Here is a 22,604-nt window from a genome sequence, read left to right on the forward strand (position 1 = left end):
CACTAGATTTGCAGTGAAGGCCATTGAAATTCCATTATAAAAAGAATAAAAATTTCAGGCATCATTTGTTCAGAGAGAAAGACCCAGGGCAGAAAGTGCTGAATCTTCCTATTAGCAGTGATTTGAGAGATGAGCTGCTCACCACAGGATGTGGAACAGGGATTAGAATCCCACACCACTTATTCTCTATCTCTCTCTCACTCTCACACACACACACTCTCACACACACAGTATGTCATATTATCAGTCTCGCAAAGCCTGTACTTATGTTTTAATTTGTAAAAAAAAAAAAAAAGTAAACTTGTGATTTGATGTGTGAATGTGCAAGCTTAAACTTTTCCTTAAGCCTTTAGCATTTACAGTTCCCAACCAACACCTAGATAAGCCAATCAGTCCTTCATTAAAGTAAATCAGTTGAGCTGCTTGTGGAACTAAACACATCCATTCAGTGGCTGGAAAACCAACCATGTTTACCAACAACCAATGACTGATCTGAAGAGAAGAAAAGCTTTGAACTGTAAGGTGTTTTTTATAGGCAAGAATACTTTTTTTCGTACTATTTTTGCACATATATATTACATTGTGTATATCGTCTCTTTCCAATGAAAAACACGTATCACTTGAATAATGAGTTTACAGGTGTAGGTAAAAATGTTCTGAACTGATGGGAAGTGAATGTAAAATCCAAGTGATTTAATGCATTTCTATTAGTCTATTCCTCCAGAATTATTATTGAGCTACAGGGTGCAAACAATGGAGCTAACTAAAACAGACAAAAATGTAGATACATGGTTTTTATTGGACAGCAGCAATAGGCTGTATATTGTCACTGTCACACAAAAACTTCACATCTCTAAATAAGTCTTTACAAGAAAAAAGAAATCTTAACTTTCAGTGGATGTAAATGTAAAAAGATTGTATTCAAGTCATTTTGGAGCTTTTTTATTGGTCTGTTCATGATAAAACATTTAAACAATATAAAGGACAAAGGCCAGATTCAAATTATGCAAAGAAATAAAAAAATAAATGGGAAAAAAAAGATTACATGGCAGCAGCATGTTACATGTAGTCTCAAAATCTCATGGTGAATGGACCATAGAAATGTTTTAAAATGACTAAATATTTTTACACTGACTTCCATCTGTTGTAAAAGTTTTTGCTTGACAATGAAAACATATATTCACACACACATGCTCACACTCTGTATGCACTGTGCATGTTTGTTACTTGGATTTTAAGTTTTCACAGTTTTATACAATTTCTGTTGACACCTGCATAAGGACACACTCCTTGTACATCTTGTCCTTAACAAATAAAAGATTGTAATCCTGATTGTAAAGGGCAGTGCCAATATTGTGTTGTTACACCATTATGACCAGTACTTATCTCAACACCTCTTCATATTCACCTCTAATATTTTTGCTCTTTCATTTTATTTATTTATTTATTTACAACTTTTATCCTATTAATTTTGCAGGTGAATTTGTGTGTATGTGGGGGTGCGTGTAGGTGGGTGACTCGTAGACCTGTAATTTGCAGGGAACTTTAGCTTATTAACTTCAAATTCTGAGCATTTCTTTCAAAGAACACCTGGCAACGTGACACTTCTACAAGCCATTATTTTCCCAACATAATTGTATTCGTGTCCAAATAACATCCCTGCAAAATGATTCGGCAAGAAACAATTTGACGCTTTGACATTAACATCTTTTCAGTTCATTTGTCAAGTTGTTTGTCCGCGGACAAATAATTGGGGGAGACTTGTGATGTTGCAGAATCGTGATGTGTGTCACAAAGTTGCTTCAAATTGGTTGTGAAAGCGGCGCTGACAGAGCGTCACATCTCTTAATTGACACTCGTTTGTGCGTGTGCAGCCACGGCAGGGTGTGTGTTTCGCAGCCCTCAGAGAGTGTGTGTTGCTGGTCCCATGTCACTCAGTGGCAGGACCTTCAAGACCTCTGAGCTCATTTAGCGCCTCTGCGGCAACATTATGAAAATCATCCCTCAGAGCTGGCGGAAGAGTTTCTTTGTTATGCTGCTGCCGACACCCAGCTCTGTCAAGCCTTCACCAATTACAGTCGCAGGTACAATGGACTATTCACGGGATCGCAGCCCTTGACTAGTGTGGCAAGAGTGATTTGTGAATCATTACTCCAGCGCCTGAAGAGAGCGATACCTGAGGAATGCAAATAATCTGCCACGCGGTGGACGGCCGCACGGCTCAAAGTGGCAAACTCGCCTGCTACAACCCATTGGATTTTTCTCCTTCCTTCAAGAGCCATTTGTCTCCTGGCACTTTCAGGCCCTGCCGTCTTCAAGTTTCCACCTAAATGCAAATTTCTCTTGTTCAAAAGTGGCCACCGGTTCAAAACACGGGTCTGAAGTCTCAGGTCTGGTTGAAGAGGACCTGGTCAAAATGTCTGAGGAATAGGAATGACTGTGAAATGCAGATATGAGACCTGCATGACCCAGAAAAGGTTGTTGAGATATGCTGCTGTATGAAGAGTTGGGTTAAAAGGAGCACAGGTGCAAGAAGCTCAACCAGACAGAGTCTAACCAAAGCAGCTGCAGATGAGAGGAAATCTGATGGTCCTGTTCAGAGTTTATAAAGCTGTGGGATTGCTGGAATAGCTTTAAGGGTAATGTTTTTTTTTCCCTCTTGCCACAAGAAACAGGAAGTTGAGAATGTGGATAATGACGGGCGTAGCCAGCTGCTGAATGCTGTCAGGATCAGCATGAGGAAACAGCTCTGCGATTCTATTCTTTGAATCAAGACCAGCTGAAAGCATGTGGGCCTAATCTCATAATTGCCCCACAGCCCCCCAATACACACACATTGTTCTGATACGAAGGCATTGCCTTGCCCCATACTGTCAGGTGTCCTACTGGGTGGAAAAAGGGGCAAAATCCACTTAAAAGAGCTGTACAACCAGTGATTGACAAAGACGTTCTTGGCAGAGGCTCTTTCAGCATTTTTCACTTTCAAGCCCAAAATGCAGTCACTCAGCGTTGAAGCCGTCCACACAAAAATAGGTGGTGTCTCTGTTGGGATGTTCTGTGCAAGACTCTGATTCTTTCCTTACTTAAAAGAGCTACTTGTAAGATCAAACCCAACATCTCACAGTTAATGCATTCCAAGGTTTTGGCTTTGTCCACTTGAATGTATTGAAATCTGCTACCGATGTGTTGGTTGCCAAAGTTGCAATATGTGTGTCTACATTGTAAAATGAATCTTCATGTGGAATTGGAGCTTTCTGTGTGCTATTGTGTTTCTACCACCATACAAAAGAAAAGCACAATGCGGCTTTATTGTTGGATGCACTTTGGTAGTTTCAGTGCAAGTGTGTGCGCACAACTGAATTCAGGTTATTAACTGGCTTCATCAGAGTATAAACAGTAAAAGGTGGTTATAATCTGAACTGCTTATAACTGTTTATATATGTGTGTGTAAAAGTTTGTTACACAAACTATTTGAAAACTATGTGTTCAGCTTTATTAGATTTCATTTGTTTCAAACTAAATTAGACAGCAGCACTGAGGCAGCACTGTCACAGGCAAAGAAGTGATTAGGAGACTAGGAGATTAGTATAGATATTAAAGCTAAGGGCTTAATTCATGGTTTGGTCCACTGTGCTTATCTCTTATCTCTAGCATCAAAGTGGCCATGAGGCTAGAAATCAAAAACTCAACAGTCAATAGACATTCAGGCATCTTTGGAGACATTGGAGCTTTGGCACATTTTGTTGATTTTTTTAAACAGTGCTGCACAGTAGCACGGTGCACCACCTGTTTACTCTGCTAAATCTAAATGATGTAGGTTCCTGGCATTCATGGTGATTTTGAGTTTAAGTCTGTTTTACCAGCACATGAGCAGTTCTCTCCAAAAGTTTTCTTGGTCTTTCAGATCTCATCTTGACCTCCACAGTTCCCCTGAACTTTCATTGTAATGACAATTCATAATGTAAAAACTACAAGCTGACAACGCATGGCTATAGCCTTGCCCTGCCTTGAGGGCATCAATGACTTTGTTTTCATGTTTTTGCTTAGAGGAACCCATGCTTGATGAGTGTTGGAGACTCTTTTATGGTCGATTAGCTGAAAAGGCTGTGTTTATTACTTCTCAATACAAAAATACAAGACACATAAAGCCTTACAGACATCTATAAAGGTTTATTCCAACAAGCATCAGTGTTTGTAACATTTGTAACATTTATTCAAATTACATCTGAGGCTTGTTAGAATAAGCCTTAATAAATGTTCCTGTGTCAGGTGTCATATAATTTGACATTTAAAGCCTTAAAATACTGCCCTTCAGTAAAGTATTGCCATGTGTTCAAATTATTTACTTAAATAACAATAACAATGCTGTAAATATACACCTAATGTAAAACAAAGTTAAGCAACAAAGTAAAGAATGACAAGATACTATTCGTGGCCTGACCTTTAAAACGGAATACCCTGAAGCAATATGGAAAACAATGATTAATGATATGAAGATAAAATGCCCCTTTTTAGTCTGTAATTATTGTGACTGTGGGTTCCAGAGCTAACTCTGGAGCTGGTGGTCAGGCCAACCAGAGAAAGCAGCTGACCGGGTCATGGCACCATGTGGAGGAGTGCAGAGGAGGAAAAAGCACAGAAGTAGAGGGGTGAAGCAGCACAGACTGAGAGAGAGGAGCAGCCGTCTCTTAGGTTAATTAGCATTCACTCTCCCCACACTTTATTATCAACTGTGTCCTCCGCGCACTCGTTTAATTGCGTGCGCTGATAGAATAATAAATGGCAGAGTAATTACCATTATAAAGCAAGGATCCCTCTCTTTACGGAACAACTCAGTCAAAGGAGATTTTATTCTAAATTAAGTTTTTAACTGTCATCTGTCATCTCAGGTATAATTATAACTTAGACATTTTGGGTTCATTGTTCTCGCAATGTGAAATTCTCGGCGGAGAGAAAAGAAATTGTGACAGCAGATTTTTTGGAGCATGGAAAATGATGTTGGGAAGAGTTTTGAATGTCTCTAAATGAGACAGCAAGTATGCTAATTAATCAAATGCGCTCATAAGGGAATAATATATTCCAGATTCAGACGTGAGGTCTTATTTTGTTTATTTAATCACTTTATATATTGGAAGAAATATAACATTGTCCGTGCAGAAGAACACAAACTACTGATGGAAACTAATTATGGCTGAAAATCTACAGGGGTCCAAATCAGCAGCTTTAGCTTGGCACTGATAATAACTGCTAATGATTGATTATCCCTTGAAAGTTGGCTTTGTGATAGAATTGTACTGTTGATGCTGAAGAGTGCACCTTTACCCCATAACATTGCGTTTCTGAGTGTGTTTCCTCAGATCAGGTGAAGCATCCAGGTGAGTCCTGCTCACTTCTACCTGCTCACACAGTTCCAGAGGCCTGGACAGTTATCGGCCACCTCCAGCCTGGTCACACGGCTGCCTCGCGCCGGCGCTGCCGCAGGCCACAGAGAATTTCAATTACAGCTGGAGCTGCTGAGCGGCGAGCAAGGGGCCGCATTGATTGAGGAGGGCAACAATTGATTTTGTCCATTACGTGGTGAGAATGTTTCCATCCTGCGCAGATCAGGCTGCCCTCCTCCTGCCGCTGGAGATAAGGCCCCACTGCATTGTGGCTGCCTAATCTGTGTGACGGCGCTTGTCTGTGCTGAAATTGATGTGGCTTTTCATGCGGCCGTTTGTGGGCCTGTACAGGGGGGTTCCGCCCCCTGCGCTTCTGTCTCAGTTTTGCCAGGGCCGCCGAGAGTTGAAGCACATCAACAAACATGAGAGGGATTTGCATCAATACAGATGTTTGGCTTAGCATTCATTCGTGCAAATGTTTGTAAAGAGAATAAAAGGCTTCGGAGCACTTGTAATGAAGTCAGTGACTTGTTGAGCTCTTGGATTCTTATTTCCACCACCGCAATTGTATACCGGATAGGAAAAGCACATTTGCTTCAGTGTAAAGCACTGACTTTGGGCTTCTGGAGAAGCGTTGGGAAGCTAATGGGAAAGAGGAAAGGAAAGTTCATGAAATATGTGCCTTTTTAAAAGTGATGGACTTTTTAAAGGGATGACATCATGCTGGTCAAGTGTATAGACCTGAATGTAAACGCTGACCTTAAAGAGCTTGTTGGCCTGTGTAAGCGTGTATGTGTGTGTGTGAGTAAAGAAGAAAGAGCTCTCCAAAACCTTTCAACCAAGGACAACAACAGCAGCCAAAAAAAAACCCTATTCGTTTCGGAAAACTGAGCTGGGGAACATAACTGATTGCAGCCAGCCTTGATTCGGAATGAAGGGCATTTAGTCAGGTAAGCATCAGTGAGTAACTATATTAACGCAATACATCTTACACTGTAAAAACTACACTCTGTAACACAGCGCTGCTAAGCCCTCTGGCATGCTTTATTAGGCAAGCTCGAGGTGAGCATTATCTATCAGGCTGCTCTGCATAGCTGTCGCTCTCCCTGCCCCTGCGTCTTCCCCCTACAGCGGCCTGCACGAGGCAAATCACACACTCATCTGTTCTTCTCCACACAGACAAACCATGATGCTGATTAATGGTAGTTAAACTTACAGGCACTCTGTCAGTGAGATTACACAGGGTGGGTAATGTATTGGAGTCATTAAATACACATCATTCTCCTGGCATGAAATATGTTGACCCCAACCTTATTATATACATAATTAAAAGTGCTCAACAGTTCCCCGGCTGCGCTCCATGGAGCAGAGAGGGGATGTGGCGCAGCTCAACGACAGGCTCAAGTCATATTGATGCAGAGCAGGAACGTCATTTGTTTGGCTCATTTGTCACTCTCCTTCCACCTCATCTATGCATATAAATGGTCTTTTTATTAGAGAGAGCGGCTAAGCATTTGAGAAGGTCTGGGGAAATGGTCAAAAATGGTGTTTGTGTGTCGTCTAGATTGGACTTGCAAAAGGCAGCGCAAGTATTAAACTAGCTAAATTCTTTCTAGGAACAGAACTCAGGCCCTACAGTTAATGGCAACACAGACGATCTTCAGCCTACATACACTATATGGACAAAAGTACTGGGACACCTGCTCATTCGTTCTTTTGAAACCAAGGGAATTAAAAGGAAGTTTATTTTGCTTTTGTCTAAGTAACTGTCTCTACTGTCTGAGAAAAAAACGTTCTACTAGTGAGGATCTGAAGAGTGTTAGTGAATTCCGGATGTTGGATGGTCAACACCCCACCCTCCCCAACTCATCTAAAAAAAAAAAAAGTATTGGCTGGAGCACCACCATTCCAGAGAATGTATCCATTTCTGCCTTTTTTCCCCGTAGCTGTAATGGAACAGTTATCTATTTAGTGTCCTGATTATGTAACACAGTTTCTATCTCTGACAAAAGCCACTGCAAGGTCACTTATCTCAAATATAGAATGAAAATGAATCTGAAACCTGTCAGAAACCTTACAGTATACAGCTGCCACCACGCGGAACCCAAAGGCCTGTTCTGTTCTCTCTCACAGTGAGCTAGGATTGCCCCGGCACAGATCAATTGAAGGTGTGGATCTGGATCAGCAGTGTGGCTGGAGCGCATTGATATCTGCTCGGAGGCTGATATCTACGCCGAGCAGTGTTTGAGGGCAGAGTTGAGCGGAGTGGCATCGGAAATATTATCAGCTTGAGGATGTGCTCCACCTACCAGCAGCCCTCAGCCCTCACCCATTCACATGTCCTAAACCCCTTAAACACCTTAAATCTCTCCACGCCCAGTGATCAGCGACATCACCCAATCCTCTATCACACACCAGGACACTACCTGACCATAAGCCATCTACTCCCTCACAATATATTCATCTCTCTCTCTCTCGCTCTCTCTCTCTCTCTCTCTCTCTCTCTCTGTCTGCTCGTTTCCTCTCTCGCGCCCTCTTTCTCACAACTTCTCTTTCTCCGTTCTGTCTCTTTCTTTCTTTAGCCATCTCTCCTTCTCTCACCTGCTTCTGTCCACCTCTCCCCCTCTCTCACTCTCTTTTTCTCTCGCTCTACTCTTACGTCCCTATAACAGGAGAGGAGCTGAGACTCTGCAGGTATTCTACAGTGATCCGTGCGGGCTTTTGAAGAGGGGCTTCATTATACCCGGAGTAATGAAATTCCGGCATTTCCAAAGCGGCGGGCCAAGGGAGCGCTGTCAGGGTGCAAATGAGGGAAGTCTCTGGTGATCAGAGAGGACTGACAGTCCCACGGCACATAACAGCAGCTCACCCTTTACCTTTCCACACAGGGAGAAATTACTGCAAGGGCCTGACAAGACCACTGATCGCCAGTCTGCTAAACACTGCCGCTCCACACGCGCTGCATATCCACCACACCAGCTCTACTAACCACCAGCCCCCAGGCCTACACCTCTTACTCTCTCAGCCTGTCTTTCTCTCTCTCTCTCTCTCTCTCTCTCTCTTTCCCTGAGGAGTCTGTTTCTGACGCTTCTTCTGTCAGAGGAGAAGACCTGCTCTGCTGTATTCAGCACCAGCACCCCTCACATGCTGCAGCAGAGTGACACTGATAGCGTCAGGCGAGTTAAATAAAGTGTGAAATTCTTTACATAAGGACTGTTACACGGATGAAGAGAGCAAGGATAGAGGCTTGCATATCTTCTTTCATGGCTGCTGACGTGTTGTGACCTTTTTAACTGAGCTGGCCTGTTTAGATACGAGTACAGCATCGGTCATATACACTGAAAGGAGATGCATTCAGTTGACTTGATTCAGTTGCACTCATCATTTCCACGTGAATAAACAGATATAACAGAGCTATATTGAATTTATGAAGAACATATTGAATTAACTGAAAGGATAGTCCCTTGAGTAACATTTCATCTGCAAGGCGGTCCCATACACAAATATACAATTATAAAACACATGCAGACAAAAGGATTACATATACTACGAAACACAAATACATATATCTTCATTGTCATGTAAATACCTTTTATTTCCAAAATGGCCAAAGGAGGAATCCCAACTATAAAAAGATTTTACTCCACTTCATTTTGGAGCGTTTCTATTGGTATATTCATCAAACTGCCCATTTTTTATTATGTCAATATATGTAAAACATACAAAAATGGAGATAAAAGGTTTTGCAGGAAAGCAATGATAAACAGACAGCTTGTGCACCCTCTCCCTCACAGCAGCCTGTTCTCATAAGGAATTCATACATATGCAACATGACTCAGGCATATGAACCATATAACATGGCATATGCACATTAATAACGTGATCAAGACACATAAAAATCAAACGATATGAACAGAGCGACCAGTGTAATTTTATTACCTGAACCCACACCTCAATCTAAACTTACTACTAAACTTACCTACTACACCTAAACCTAACTCTAACCTAAACTTACCCTAAGTCTAACCCTAACTCTAAATGTAACCATAGTAGAATGTGAAGGTCTTACCATTTCTGCTGGAGTTTCCATCCATTAATTCCTTTTTGCTCCAGAAAAGCAGCATGAATGTAGCTGTAGCGACACTGTTTTCTCAGTTGTTCTTCAAGTACATTACAGAGCAGTTTTGTGTATTTGTCAAAACAGTACCACCAGTGGACAGATGCTGTAGGGTGAATAGTACAAATATGTATGAATATCTGCAAATCCCAACTGCAAAACATCTTTTCCTGACCTGAAATGTAAAACAAATGCACTGAAAATTGAATATATATTCAATTTATGTGCTTTTCATAGTAAAATCAATGTGGGGCTTAAAGGAGAGTTTTGGGTGCATCCAAAACCGCATCATCAAATTTAATATGTAAATCAAATGAGTATCCGTCATGTAGAAATGTTCTACACATTTTAATAAAACTAATTCAGTGTATATTGGTTTCAGTATGATGTGTATTCAGGTCTTCATGAAGCCGAGACTAAAATCAGCAGAGCATGTTCTCCACCAAAACATTAAAAGAATTATTACAAAGGAACCCAATGTGACTAACATGATTAACAGTTCCATAAAAATGATTTACAAGACAAAAGCAGTGTGATTAAACCATGTAAAAGAGCAGACTGAGTGACTCTCACAGTGATATGCCGTCATGTTGACTGAACACACTTTTAAAGCTGTGGTGCCAGAGGAAGTTCCACACTGCACTGTCGATCTTGCAATGCATGTTCTAAACGTTCCTAATGCACCAGAAACTCACATTTAAGGAGCCTCTCACAAACATGCGTCCTTCAGGACTCTTCATCTGAAGACAAAAGAGTTTTAAGAGTTTTCTCAGGCTCTCAGTGGTCTGTGCAGATGTGTCTTCGTCCTGAGGGTAAGTGTGAGACATTTGTCTTAACTGCTGCATCGTCTTATTGCGGCACGTTGTGGTTTTCCAAGGAAGTGCCAGAGGCCAAGAGCACCATTCCATAACACTCTATCTCACACAACTGGGATTAGGTCAGCTTCCCCCGGTACAGCAAAAACAGGCCCTCTGATAGAGCTTTGAGATGAAATGCTTTATTTATGAAGTTCTCAAAGTCAAACTATTGGTTCTGTAAATCTATACATTGATGCTTTTTTATAGAACCTTTTTTTGGTAAATGAGATGTTCAGGTAAAAAAGACCCTTTTGAAAGTTTAAAGAATCTCAGTGTAATACATTGTTCTATATCACTCAAAGTTTTTTTTAAACTGTAGATCTTTTCAGAGAACAGCACAGAGCTGAGTAAAGATGTGTTCAGTTCAATCATTTAAGTAATTAACTAACGTTAACTGACTTTTTAAGGCTTCTGTAATGTTATAGACATTCACCGTCTTCTCCTTAAGCATACTTAACGTCTGTGCATTTGCATGTTATCAGCAGTAGTACACTGTAATGAGTGTGTGGGCTATTCAGGTCAGTCTCTGAGGGAACGCATGCCCTGCAGGTATTTGTGCTACAACACCTGTTCATGCTAATTTGCTCTTGTTCTCAGTTGAATGTTGTAACGAGGTGCTTTAATCTGTTTTGTACGGTGCTTAGTGGGAGTTAACATATAAATACAGGCCTCCTATTGAAAAGCATAAAATGAAGTCCTACTTAATATGTGCAGATCCCAGTTAATGTTTCCTGTCACTGACAGTTCTGAGTAAACGTCACTCAAAAACACCACACCAACAGATTGCTCTAAAATCATAGCCAACTAAATGAAGTGCATATTGTTGGTGATTCGGTATAGTAGCTGCAGTGCTTAATCTGAAGGATTGCTTTACTATTTGCTAAATAGGTTCTGAACATATCCTGCTGTCTTTCTACCCATCTATCTGTATGTCTGTCAATCAATCAATCGACCAATCTATCTATCTATCTATCTATCTATACAAATGTCTTGGGTTAGTAAATCAGTTAGAATCAGAATACAAGACACTTGAAGCAGGTTATATACTGCAAATGAACTGAAAATTGAAAGTGCCCAAATTAATCTATCTATCTATCTATCTATCTATCTGTATGTCTGTATGTCTGTTTATCTATCTATCTATCTATCTATCTATCTATATGTATGTCTGTCTATCTATCTATCTATCTATCTATCTGTATGTCTTCATGTCTGTATCTACAAACTGTAACTGTAACTGTTACTGTAAGACATAGGCCTTACAATTTACTGCTAAAGTGTAGTCTATGTCTGCCTATCTATCTATCTATCTATCTATCTATCTATCTATCTATCTATCTGTATGTATGTCTGTATGTCTGTATGTCTGTATCTACAAACTGTAACTGTCACTGTAAGACATAAGCCTTAGAAATCACTGCTAAAGTGTTAAAAAAAACTGTCCTATCTAACCTTTGTCATGTCTATGTGGTGTGTGGCCTGTTTTCACTGAACTGCCTGTATTTTATTTTTTTATTTCTGTAATGAATGTGAAGCAGCAGGGATTTAGAATGAGATTCTATCATGATAGGTGGATTAAACAATTAGGGATCAAATGATAGCCCAAAGCAGTTTGAGCTTTAGAAACGAGTGTTAAGCAGTAATCCCAAACAGTGTGTGTGTGTGTGTGTGTGTGTGTGTGTGTATGTAATTGAGACAGCCCTTTAACCCTGATTAAGTGCAGCTCAGGGGACCTGACACATTTGTCCTCTACAACAACCTACATAACCTGATAGCCTCCTTCAATTTCTACTTTATTTGATTTAAGTGTTGTAAGAATTTACAGTCTGTGCTGTTTACACTTACAACCACTTAATAAACCATCAAACCTTCTTGACCAGTGGTCACCAACTCTAGACCTACATACTTTAGGCTGTATATTACTGTCTAAGTTGTCATTGATCATTTTCTGTAACATCCTAGAATATTGTTGCTTGTGTCCTCAAATTGGCAGGAGAAAAGAAAACTTTCAATGAAAGTCAGCGTAAGAAGATTTTACTCCAAATCATTTCAGAGCATTTCTATTGGTCCATTCATCATAGACTTTTCACACAATGTAAAAAACAAAATATAAAAAATATTCATATTCATATTGGCAAATTTACACAAAAACGAAAATCCATGTTAACTTTCACTGTTTAACATTTTTATTTCATGTCATTTTGGAGCATTTCTGTTGGTCCATTCGTCATGAAATTGTGACACAATGTAAATAATAAAAGCATAAAAAGGTATCTCTGACAGAGATAATATTATAAAGCTTGTTATATCTCACACTAACGCCATATAAACATATTGGGTTAAAGTGGTTTAATGGTGATAATGGACTTTGACAGGTATATGTTAGCTTTCTCAGGCCTTTAGCACACGGAGAAACAGACAGGCCTCTGTCTGCCTCATCCGGATGGGACTCTTCATATTCATGTTAATGTCAGGTCAGTCTTCTATGTACATTCTCATTCTTTCTGTCTCTGTCTCTATCTCTCTCTCTCTTTCTCTGTGTGTGTGTGTGCGCGCGCGCTTGTGCATGTTTCAGTGTCTATCTGACTTCTCCCAAGGCAGAAACCAATGCTTTTTAATTTCAGCAGTGGGAATTGGCTGTTTGAATGGGCTAGTGTACGGGTATATCACATTATTAGTAATCATATCTGCTTAAGCCAAGCTTGCTGCTCCAGATGGCTGCTTTCAAGTGCAAATGAAGCAGCGAGACGAGGCTGTCTTTAATACATACTCACGATTCACAAATAGCCATTGATTTTTTTTCCTGTCTCCCTCTCCATCCAGCCAGTCTGCTGGTATTGAGCTTGGATTAAATGGTCTCCTGAGTCTTTAAAAGGAACATTGATTCTTCTAATTAATTGTGCGCTGTTCAGAACCAGAATGCATAAACTCGTCCGTATTTGCACTTCAAGTCAATTATTTTGAGTTCGGCCGGAAGGGGAACAAACGGACCTAATGTATACAGAGAGAGATGATGGCAGTTATTTTGTTTCCTTGGGAAAGTGTGAATACTCTCAAATGAAAGAGAGTTATTTCCATTTTAGTTGTATGTTTGAATAGGAATTGACAGAAGAAGAGGTATAGTCACCCAGTGGGATCCTAGATGCCCTATGAATAAAACATGGTCATTTTTCTTCTGTGTGATTGTGTGTGTGTGTATGTGTGTCTATGAGGGAGAGAGAGAGAGAGAGAGAGAGAGAGAGTCTATGTGGACTTGACCAATTCTCACTTCTCTTTTCTCACCTGTCATTATTTCAAATGAAATCTTTGTCCTAGACTTTCACAAACACAAACAGGGCTGGAAGCAGCAGTGTTTTATGAATTGGGCCCATCATGGAGGAGCGGCTTCAGAGCATTACTTCATCCTACAGGAGTGAGCGGTGAGGGAATTAGTTTAGTGTGAATGAGTGGGGAGATTTTGATAGCTACCTGCCAGGAGATGCCCGGCCCCTCTCTCTCTCTCTACCTGCCCCACCATCGCCGCCGCTGCATTATCTGTGTCTGCTTTTCTCTGAGAGCACTGTACTCCTCTGTGCCAAAGCGAAAGGTCCTCTCACCGCTGACAGCTTTGCTATTTAAGACTGGGATGGCCCTCTACTCCAGATTGTAAGAGCGCTTGAAGAAGCGTATTACTCTCCTGATACTTCATTAATCTCCATCAAACGCAGCGACTCTGCCACGGCTGACAGCGGGGACAAAGCGGGCCGCTGCTCCACTCCCCGCTCGGATAATGCATGTTTTACAGTAGCCCAGATGTCCACACTCAATAAAACATTGGAGAAAAGCAGGCGCCGTGTGTTTAGGGATGTCTGTATTGACTGGCTGCTGTGTGGGGACTGTGATATGGGGAACCTGCTGTTCTCTGATTACAGAATTAAAAGACTGGCCTGACAGAGGGACACAGAGAATAGTATCTGTGGAGGGATTCTGATTCCACCACTGCATCCTGCCCTGATTATCTCCTGTAGGAAGAACTGCCTCTGTGTAATGAGACTGGAATTAACCTTTATATTGCTATTTCTTCTGCTCAGGTGTATTGCAAAGCGTACTTGTGTGTATTGTTTTTTTCACAGAATAAAAAAAAAAACGCTTCCCAGACTTCTCCTTGTTTTTTTGGAACCACCCTGCTGAACTGAATGCTTACATGATTAATTAAACAGTCCCAAAACTCAAGACTGGAAACAAAACTGGAAATAAATCTTAAAGAAATGGTCAAATGACTTATTATGACTTAAATGAAAAACACAATGCTAAAAGTTCTGCAGAGAAACACCATTATGTTACACATTTTTCCTGAATTATTGCAATAAAACACTGTCTCCTCAATTATTATGATCAATCACTTTCAATAGACTAATGCTAAAGTTTCTGCAACACACAGTGACAGCATAACCCTGTAGTAGCACAAGAGTGAACACTATAGCACAGGGCCAGCACACTCACAGTCACACTCAGCAACACAGAAAATGGTAACTTGCCCTTACAGCCTACGGCAATGAAGCCAAGCAGTCAACCATTACATAAGATATACATGAATACTTAGGAGAAGGTAACCCTGGGGAAACGACTACTCACAGACTACTAAAACTAAAGAATTTATAGTTTTTCTAACATACAAATACTGAACTACTTTCAACTTCAATTTTTATTTTTGTTTGCTGCAGAACTTTTAGTGTCATCACAATCAAGTGTTTGATTGTAAATACACTCGATTAAACACTTGATTAAACACTGTAAAATAACGGTGTTTCTTTGCAGAACCTTGGATAACAATGTCTGAAAATGTATAGTTTTTCCACTGAAATTAAATTATATTATATGACTATAATTTTGTCATTTTCAGTCATTTGGCCGTTTTGAGTGTTGATTTTTTGGGAATGTTTAATTTAAAAAGCTGTTTTTTTACCATTGTTTTTACTAATTGTTTTTATAATTGATGACGATGACAAATGTGACATCACTGATTGGGTGCTGCCAGAGGTGCCAAACATACTAATGTGTTTTCCATTACCATGAACTCCACTGCTTTGAATACTTACAAATAAAAATCAATTATTCAAATTATTTGAATCACTAATATGTTTATGTGAATGAACTTTAAACCATTGTTGGTTGCTTAGTACAATGAGGCTTAAATGAACCTTTATTAGGCCTGTTTCTGGCCAGGTGTTATGCAAAAAATGCAGATTTTCATAAGACAAAAGTGTTTTTCCCCCAGAACCAACCTGCTAAACACTTGAAAATTTTATTAAGCATTCAAAAACTGTGACAACAGCACAGCACAGCAAAAAACAATAATGATAATATTTTTGCCATTACCATAAATCCCACTGCTCTAGATATCATCTTGGATTTTTGTGTGCCTCAAGATGAAATGAGGTTGTATATTGTAGGGTGTGTGCATGTGTGTGGGTGTTTATGTGTGTGTGTATCCACACAGCATTTACGTGTGTGTAATGGCATGGCGATGGCTGTAAGGCGAGATTGCGTTCTCTGCAGGAGTTCGAATAGAGAGGCGATCACTCCTCTTCTCACAACACTTCTCTCCAAGACACAGCAAATCACTCCTTTCACTCGGACTAGAAATTGAATAAAAATTGTCATCTTTACTTGTATTTACGAGACAAAAGTCTGTGTTGATTCTGCCTAGTGTAGTGCTCAGCTGAAATTGCGCTCTAAGATGTTGGAAATGAAACGACCTTTTCATTTCTGCTGCAGTACTTCAGTCTGTGATAGGCTGGAAAATATGGCTGATAAGATGTGAGAGTTGATAGAATATTATAAATTGTAGTGGTTTGCATGTTTTGATTGTGGGTCATATTCAGAGATATCTGTATTTACTCCACAGGACTTCTACACATCCATACATAGTGAATGTGTCTGTTTCCTACCCAGCAAAACACACAAACATGCATACAAACACCAACCTTTCCATGATTTCAGCAATCCTGCAAAAGGTTTTTATGTCAAGAAATCACTGAAGGAAATGTAAATGGTGTCGTCAAGTATGGAGGTCAATCAGACTCACCTGTTACTGCATGTTTCAGGATGTGTATAAGCAGAAAAGGAAATCCTGCACAGGGTTCTTTGATTGATGGGGGGCTGAGGGCCTGTGACTGACAGGGGGACCTGAAACTAAATTAGTTAAGTATTTTGGCAGAATTATTATTTTTGCAGAGTTGTAAGGCCCAGTCTTTTCATGGGGCCCAAAATCCCGGCAGTGCCCCTGGCCATAGAAGACCCCAACATTTTTATTTTTTTTTGTAAAAGAGATGTCTGAGTGTAAAGAACATTTAAATTGGTAAAGGTAACGTAACATAACATCACATGAAGGTTCTTTAGACCTTTAAAGGGTTCTTCACACTCATACATCTCTTTCAATATTGAAGAGCCTTGTGAAAAACCTTATCACCAATTCACCAATGTCATGAATTCAAAGGTAAAATGGTTCTTTATGGGACCAGAAATTATCCTTCTACACCATGATTCAAAGAACCCTTTGTAGCGCCTTATTTTTTTAAGAGCTTACAGAAAGAGGACAAAGAGCAAGATGATTTACGTCACTCATCTTTACATGAATGGAATGCATTACATTGCTGATTGTTTATTGGCTAAAAGTAAGATTGTGGTTTCGCCCTGTTTGGACGTTCCATGAAGGAAAAGTAGGGCTTTGGATTTCTCTTTCTTTCCTTTTCATGTAGAAGCTTTAGTGGTGTCGGCCAAGCCTGAAACCCATTACTGAGGCCTGCTCGTCAGACATAAATGGGCTGGGACTGACAAGTTGTTTTCTGTGGTTTAACTTCAGTGTTTTGTTTGTCGTACACTCACTAACATTTCTGGAGCTGTAATAAAGTTATTTAGAACTATGCAGATGTACCTCATGAGACAAAACATCATAAAACATGGATATTTCATCATGTCAGAGGCACAAAGATGACTCGGACCGAATGCCAGCGAGCTGACTCTGCAGTCACCAGACAGGAATCCATGTGATCCTGCTTAGCTGCTAAACACATATGAGAAGCTCCGGCTTTGTCTCTCTTTTTCAGCTGTTTTCATCAGATTTCTGCGTCATTGTAACAAATTTGTGAAATGAAGGATTAGAGGATATCAAAGGCTGATTAGTGGCTGGTTTGGGCTCTCTGTGTCTCTGCTACAAATGCACTGTCAGTGTCATCAATCAAATGGTGCCACTCCGCCCAGAGGCAAACCACAATGGCTCCACACCAAGACAGGCAGAAGAAATAAAGAGCTAAGCTCATGAAAGACCACAATCCTGCCATTATAAATCACACCAGTGCAGTGCTAACCCTGAAGCACTTGGGGGGAAAAAGAGCAAACATTCTATGATACTGAAAATTATAGGAGAGATGGAAATAAACTGTGACATTAGTGACATTTTTCAAGCAATAAGCAAGCTCAGAGAGAATGTGATATACATAATAAACACACAATGAAAAAACAACTGTGTCAAATAAACTGATGATGTCCTTGAATAGCTTTTCATTTTGCCCTGTTGATGCTGACTTAGGCTCTTCACTTGTTGACGGGGGGAAAGAAAGTGCAATGTCTAGGGTGAGATGAGGCCCAAAAAACAAAACAAAACAGGATATCCAATACAAATACTGAAGGGACTTTTCTCTTAAAGCAGCTTTAATTATACATTTATCATTAGAAGTAACCGTTAGAAGATTAACAAGGATTAATTTTGGCCATGAAGGGAGACACATAGTCAGCAACAATACTCAAATAGGCTGTGCCATTCAGGTGATGATTAATTGGTATCAGTAGGTCCAAAGCATGCCAAGAAAACATTCCCTGTACTGTTATACTACCTCCACCAGCCTGTACTCTTGACACAAGGCAGGTTCAATCCTTAGATTCATACTGTTGGTGCCAAATGTTGACCCCACCATCTGTGTGCCTCATCAGAAATCAAGATATATCAAACAGGCTATCAACTGTCCAGTTTTGATGAGCCTGTGCTCACTGCAGCCTCAGCTTTCTGTTCTTGGCTGATAGATGTTTTGTGAAAGTTTTGTGCTGTTGTAGCCCTTCTGCTTCTAGGTTTAGCGTTAGCATTCTGAGATGACCAGTCTGCCAATTCTTTGTTGGTCTCTCTCATCAATAAAGCGTTTCTGCTGGCAGAACTGTTGCTCACTGGATGTTTGTTTCAATACTGCACTCTGAGTAAATTGTAGAGACTGTTACTAGACTGCTACTGAAATCAGCAGTTCTAGAAATATCCAAACCAGCTTGTCTAGCTCCAACAATCATGACATGCTCAAAATCACTTAAAGCACATTTTCCCTTTTCTGATTGTTGATGTCAACATTACCTGAAGCGTTTCAAAAAGAGTGTAAGTTATACATACAATAAAATAACAACATTTTGGACAGCCCTTTCTTACTTCCTTTGCAGGTAAAATTTTTAGTTATTTAAAAGTTAATTTAAAAGTTATTTCCATCAGCTAGACTTGACTGGTATGAACAGGCCCAAAGTGTGCCTGGACTGTTGACACAAGGCAGGTTTGGTCCATAGATTCATTGTCAGTGCCAAATTTTGGCCCGAGTGCCTCTTATACATTTGTTGTATTTGCATTATAGTTTTATTTCCAATTAAATTATATTTTCCCCTGTCATCCCATGTGACCAAAGTATAATACATTATTTTTAACCATACAGTTTGACTGATTTTCAGAAGTTCACTTCACATATAGCAAAGAAAGTTCAGAAAGAAATATATATAGATGCATCAGAAAAATGAATAAACATTTAGGTAAGTGATGCTCACAGAGTCTTTACTTCACTTACATATATGAGTGACTTTAAGTTCAGATACTACTGAAGTATCCGTACTTCAGTAGTGTCCCTATTGTGTCCTTTTTACTGGCATGTAATTGAGACATATTTCATATTCTGGCCACACTCTTCCCTGCGGTAGCCTACCACTTGGAAACCTCCCAGTGAGGCTCCATTTCCCTCGGCCGACAGGAATCGCCAGCCAGAGCAGATCTCTCCATGCGGTCCCCCCCACCACACATCAGTCCCAGCTAGTGCCTCTGTCAATATGTTAATGTGACACTTTCACAGACCACTCGTAGTTACTTGGTCAGCAGGCCCCGCTATTTTCACCGAGGTTCACAGCGTACGCCATACCGCTGCACTTCACAAAACACCTGACAATGACTGATTTTCCTTCCAAAGCCAAAATGTAGATTACAGCAATAAATCATAGGATTTATATTCAGTGGCTTTGAAATAGTTCTGTCTTGTTCGTTTAGAAGTGTGCAATCTTGATTCATCCGAGAAACCAATTTTACACATATCTGTATGTAGAAGTTAGCGCACTCAACTCTGACACTCATGTTACCTTACTCCAACTCCTACAAAGCCCACCAGATAAAGCAATTGTTTCACTTGTCCTTACCGTTGCTGCCTGTAGGTTTGACTCATGTCACTCCCAGCTGGAGTTATTGAGGCTGAATGGGTCAATACCGCCAATACAAACACATGTTCGATGTTTCTGCTCGGACTGTCTGATGATTGCAGATGACGCTGGCCTGCAAACCAGCTCATCGACTTTAGAATACATCCTCTCCCAGGCCGAGGCTTGAGATGATACCATGGCAATTAAGTTCTTGTCTCTACCTAAAGATACGAGGCTATGCATTGAACAGCTGTTTTTTGCTGTTCCAGTTGAGCATGGGGTCTTTGTGTGGAAGATTGCTGGCAAGTTTGCTCCTGAGCAAAAGCTAAGGTGAGTGAGAGAGGCACAGCTGTGAAGCATTCTAAAGGCTCCGTCTGCCAGGCTGTGTTTACCTGACACTTGGACTGACAGCAGAGTGATTGGAAATATCCACCATTCACTGGCGCGAGCCCCTGAGTGCAGGGAAAGTGCTTTTGTAGTCTGGCTGTAATGGCTCAAGTTTGAATTGAAGGTTGAAGGAAAATGCTGCACTCTGGCCACTCTCAGGGAGGAGCTGACACAGTGGAAATGATGCAGGAACAGTCAGAGTCTCAGAGCAGGAGCACACTGAACGTTTCTGAGCTGTTATCTCAATGCACTCTTTCTAATCTTTTAGCATTTATAGGAGCAACACCACCTCAATGGGTGAAGTCCTATACACATTTCTCTCTCTTCATGGTTCCACATGTGGAAAGATCAGAGAGATGTCGAGGAGGAAGGGGGCACAAGCTAAGACATTATGCCCAATGGGGGCTAGTTTACCATACATTTACTAAAAAAGTAAATTGAAGCAATCACAATTATTAATTTATTTAACTCTATATTGAACAAAATTAGCTGTCCAACGACATTACATAAACATATGCTTTAAAATAAATATAAATGCAAAGATACTGTGTGACAAATGTATTAACTTATAATTCTGTGAAGTAAAAACTGAACTCATATGGACTTATCTGTTTGTTTACTTCGGGAGGCTTAACCGTAACACTGGCTGTACTTCAGCCTTACTGTAGGTTGGTTATGGCCTTCAACATAGTGCTACTGTGTCTTTTGACTTATTATTTTACAGTAATTAAAAATACTTTTGTTGTACAAAATCATCTTCAGAAATCTGTCAGATAGCTGTCAAAAATGCTGATCACAATCTTCTACCAGAAAGTGACTAGTAACAAAATACAGGGACAAATGCACTTTTACCTTATGTAACTAAATTTGGCTAAACATTAGCACTTTCATTTCAGCACGTCAGCATCATTTTACTGCCATGGGGTGAAGATCTTTCTTTAAATGAAATCAATGATCCTTGTTACTTTTCTTCCCTATAAGAAACTAATGCTTTACATTGCTTTGACGTTGCATAGTGAAGAGTCAGAAGAGTCTTTTTAGTCAACACAGTTTTGGGCATTACTATTCCACTACACATGAATAAAGTCCTCACAAAAACGCTCATTGTCAGATATCAACATAGTGTATGTACTTGCTTCTAAGGTGGTGAAGACATGCATGATTCCTGAAGTTTGCTTTAGTTTGGCACTAAACTTTGAATGCTTGGTAGGTTTAGACACCAAATGTGTGTGAATGTTAAGAATTTGATCTTTCAAAACCATTCCATGAGATTTTGGCCTCTGGTTTACAGTATATATGTGTGTGTTTAATACAACAATTTTGCATTGATCTTTATTAAAAAAAAAAAAAACAAACAAAAAAACATGACATAGGTTCATGGCACAAAACATTGCTCTAGAATAACAACCAAATGCATAAATACATAAATATATTCTTGTCAGTGGACCTTCAGCCAGTTTGCAGACAGCAACCTAGAAAAACTTGACGAATCTGACAGACATTCTGCGTTGGCAGACAAATGAAATCAATCTCTAGCTAATAAAAACAGAAGACACAAATTATTGTGGACTTTAAAGAAATTATGTTAATCTTTGTGTGCCTTAACATAATGTACAGATCAATAAGTATAGTATTTATATATGATTTATAAAACAAGTTGTTTATTATAAAAAGAAACAATAAAAACCCTACTAGTGCTGCCACTGGGGCACTGTGATGAGGTCATGTTGTAATGGATTCAGGCCTGAAAATAAAATAAATAATTATATATATATATATATATATATAAAGTATGTTGCTTTGCATATACAACATTTTACACAACCAGGGTTCATTTTAAGTCTAGGAAGCTGTGCTGTAGGTTTAGGATCTAGCAAAACTGCTACGCCACATTATTTACTAGTCTTTTATCATTTCTGACAACGTGGGGTTGCTGTTTCAGAACAGGGGTAAGAGGTGCCACGTTTTGACCCGTTTTGTAACCCGCCATTAACGTGTAACGCTAATGTTTACCACATTTAACAGTGCGTTTGATAAACATACTAGCTATTTTACCATGATGTTAAAATTCCTGCCCCTACATAACGTAACCCTACTGGATTTAAGATGACAATTACTAGCCATGCTTATTCGCCACCGTTAGCTCTCTACTACTGGGCCCCAAAAACGCTGAATAAGATCAAAACATCATCTCGATGAGCTAAAATGCAGCTGCCATTCTAGCACATATGTCCAACTAAGTGCTCTTCTAGCATTACAGGTGAGGGGGAATCTTATCATTTAAGTCTGAGCCACCGTCGGCTCGTATTTACACCATTTACAGCTGCCCAGGCTCAGTGTTTCAGGAAGAGGGAAATAGCGTTGCCGGAACGTGATTGACATGCCCCGTGTCCA

The sequence above is a fragment of the Salminus brasiliensis genome, chromosome 8 (assembly GCF_030463535.1).
Source record: "Salminus brasiliensis chromosome 8, fSalBra1.hap2, whole genome shotgun sequence".
Taxonomy (NCBI): Eukaryota; Metazoa; Chordata; class Actinopteri; order Characiformes; family Bryconidae; genus Salminus; species Salminus brasiliensis.